We start from the raw sequence: 3,319 nt of genomic DNA, 5'->3' as shown, positions 1-3,319 counted from the left end.
CTCCCCCAAAGCTATTCAGGTGTTGACATCTTAGGGCAGGGGAATTTGCAAATGAGCTTATGATCAGACATAGCTGTTTGTGATTTTGGGGCTCTAGACTTGGCTGAAACATTATGTTATTGATTTCTTTCAGGTTGGACACTGCCAGCCTGCTTAACCTCTGTTTAAATGAGGGACTTGAAGACTAGACAGCATGGCTCTTTTCAGTTTATTGCATGAAGGAGTTAAAATCAGACTGCAAATGATTAAATTATATAAGCTGTGAGGTTTTTAAACTTGTGACAAGAGAATGAAGGGAAATTCTACCCATTGCAAGGAAATCCTCACTTAAGCACTTAAAACCCATGAACCAATAGCTGTTGTCTTTAGCCTGTCCAATCTCTGTGAGGAACTAGTGTATGTTCTTATACTGGTCACCCTGTAGCTAAATTACTTCTCCATATTCTGGATGCTCAATTACAGTACCATTACAGGCAAATCACTCCTTGACTAATTTCTTTTTATCATAATTTGTCAGCGATCTCTTTGATAGTAGTAAAGTCTTCCTGCTGTTTCTCTGTTGAATTCTTATATGGATATCAGTGACCCAGTGCATGGATTCATGCACATTGAAAAGAAATTAATTATAAGGTGGCTGGTGGAGCAGGACCTGGCATGATGGGCTGGACATGCCTGGGAGCCAAACTCCTGCGGTCCCTCCCCAGTGTCTGCGGAGTGAGTGGGGTCCCTCTGGCAGGTGGAGTCCCTTGGCCTGGCCTGCAGGGATTGGGCCAAAACCAGCTCTCTGACATCCCCTGAGAGGTCCCAGAGTGTGAGTGGGCACTCTGTAAAGTTGCTGTCATACAGGGTGTGGAACACAAATGCAAGTGTGCAGTAAACCAGATTCAAGGCTGACAGTGCCCCAGCAATAAATAACCCACGGCCGAAGGTGGAATCATGCAGCCCCACAAGGAATTTGGCTCCCTCCTCTCTGATTTTGGGGTGCATCACCTGAGAACCGCTGCTGCCAAGTCACTGCAGCTCAACAGCTCCTGCATTGAGCATCTGCTCCCTGGTGGTCAGTGCACTTCATAGCGAATGGGTGGAGGGCCACTTAGAATATTAGCTTTTTATATGTATAGATAAGTAATCCTCAGTGCCAGCAGGAGCAGATCATCTTCCTTACTTGCATCAGTAAAGGGTCAAAAGATTGAAGATTCTGGATAGTGGACATTCTATATAATGTTTCAATTTCTTTTCCTCAGTGGAAATGGCCTGTGGAAGGTTGTAGCAGGAGAGGGTGGAGGCAGAGCCTCAGGAAGCCACAGAGCTCAGAGAGGGGCATACTAAGTCCTGGTAGCTCAGTGACTGGATGCTCCTTTTACTTCCTGATATTATTTTTTGTGCCTTTTCTTTTATTCAGCCTTAACAAAAGTTTGTTGGTTTCCATCCCAAAAGTAAAAATCCAGGACCAGATGGCTTCATTAATGAATTTTACCAAACATGTAAAGATTTGATATCTATCCTTCTCAAATTCTTCCAAAAAATTGAATAGGCGACAGAAAAAATACCAGCTGAATGAGCAGCAGTGTCAGGCACCTCCTCCTAGGGCCAGGCTAGGAAAGCAATTAAACTGGAGAACATCCACCCTGAATTTACAAATTAGGTACATCTGAGGAGACATTTTTCAATAAGGAAGGGCAGAGGATGCCTAGAGAACACCACTTAATAGCCATAACCCATGTGGAACAACTACCGTGACCTGGCAGTGAGTGGCGCAGTACCCCTCACCCCCCAGCAGGCTCCCAGACATCTCTAGGGAGCACACACCAGTAGAGTAGAGCTCCCACACCAGGCCTTCTCACCAGCCCACTGGAACCCAGCATCCTAGGATCTAGTTCCAAGACCCCACAGTGATTACAAGTCAGGGGGAACCCTGTGTCCTACCCACACCTCATACCCAAGAATTGTGCTGCTAGCCTGACCCAGAGACACCCAGCGCCCACTCTACCTCCAGCCCCAGGATGTGCTGTAGGGGTGACAAGAAGCAACACAGACCATGCCCCAGTCCAGGCCACAGGGGAGCTCTGACTGTGTGAACCAGAGAAACCTGCACCTGCTTAACCCTGGCCCCTGGGACAGTCCTGCCAGGGCCATCTGGAGCAACCCAACACACACCTCACTTCAGGCGACAGGGGAGAACAGACTGATTGACCCAGAGCAACCCGCCCCTGCTCCACACTGAGGAGGGGTGAACTGGAGCATCCCAGCATGCATCTCACTCTGGACTAAAAGAAAGTGGGGACTATGCAACCCAGAGCAACCCATGCCTGTTTCATCCTGAGACCAGGGTCTTGCTGCTGGAGCAACCTAGAGTAAAGCAGCGCATACCGCACAGGCCACAGACAATCTCTGACTGTGTGACCCAGAGCAACCTGCAACTGCTTTTTCCTTGCCCATGGAATAGTCCTGCAAGGGCTACCCAGAGAAACCCAGCAAATGCCTCACTCTGGGCCATAGGAAAGCAATGCTGGGTCAACATGGAGCAAGCCAATGTGCTCAGCCAGGGGCCATAGGACCATGTTGCACGTGAACTGTCAGACGGACCCAGGATATCGCCTTGCCACAGGTGCCGGGTCACACAACGAATTACATGCCAGAGGGCTCTGGGTCCTCACAGGGAGTCATATATCAGAGGAACTGTGCATATATTTCCACCACCCCAAACATCTGAAGCAGACAACTGAGGGACCAGATCTGTGGTTGAATGGGATACAACTCAGAACAGAGACAATAAAGGCATGAGACACAAGGCAGACCCAGCCTCTGGTCTAACAAATTGTGGACCATTGCCATGATAGGGTCTTCAACCTCTCAAACCCCAAGCAGGGTACCCAGGGCCATAATGAGACAGCAAAAATGGGGAGACAAAGAAACAACTCTCCAGGGAAAGAAAAGGAGGAATTACCAGAAGAGGAACTAAATGAAATCAAGGCATGTAATATATCAGAAAAAAAGAATTCAGAGGTCATACAGTTCCGAAACCAGATGGATGAAAAAAATCAAAAACTTATGTAAGAATCGAGAGGAAATCAAGAATGATATGGCTACATTAAAAATAAATGATGGAAGGTTTCAACAGTAGCCTAGAAGAAACAGAGGACTGAATTAGTGAGTTAGAAGATAGGGCAGAAAAACACACCCAATCTGAACAGCTATTGGAGAAAAAATTAAAAAGCAAAAGGAGAGCCTAAGGGAGCTTCAGGACAACATGAAACAAAGTAACATACATATAATAGGGGTGTGAGAGGGACAAGAAGAGGAACAAGGAATAGAAAAT

The 3,319-nt window shown here is 47.0% G+C and overlaps 1 pseudogene; it reads right to left on the bottom strand.

The window, feature by feature from the left end:
• Window positions 1–250: 250 nt before the first annotated feature.
• On the bottom strand, window positions 251–1,213 carry LOC132223464 (eukaryotic translation initiation factor 1-like; annotated as a pseudogene).
• Between the last annotated feature and the right edge of the window lie 2,106 nt (window positions 1,214–3,319).

The sequence above is a fragment of the Myotis daubentonii genome, chromosome X (genome assembly GCF_963259705.1).
Source record: "Myotis daubentonii chromosome X, mMyoDau2.1, whole genome shotgun sequence".
In the NCBI taxonomy this organism is placed as follows: domain Eukaryota; kingdom Metazoa; phylum Chordata; class Mammalia; order Chiroptera; family Vespertilionidae; genus Myotis; species Myotis daubentonii.
This window is presented reverse-complemented; position numbering and strand designations above follow the sequence as displayed.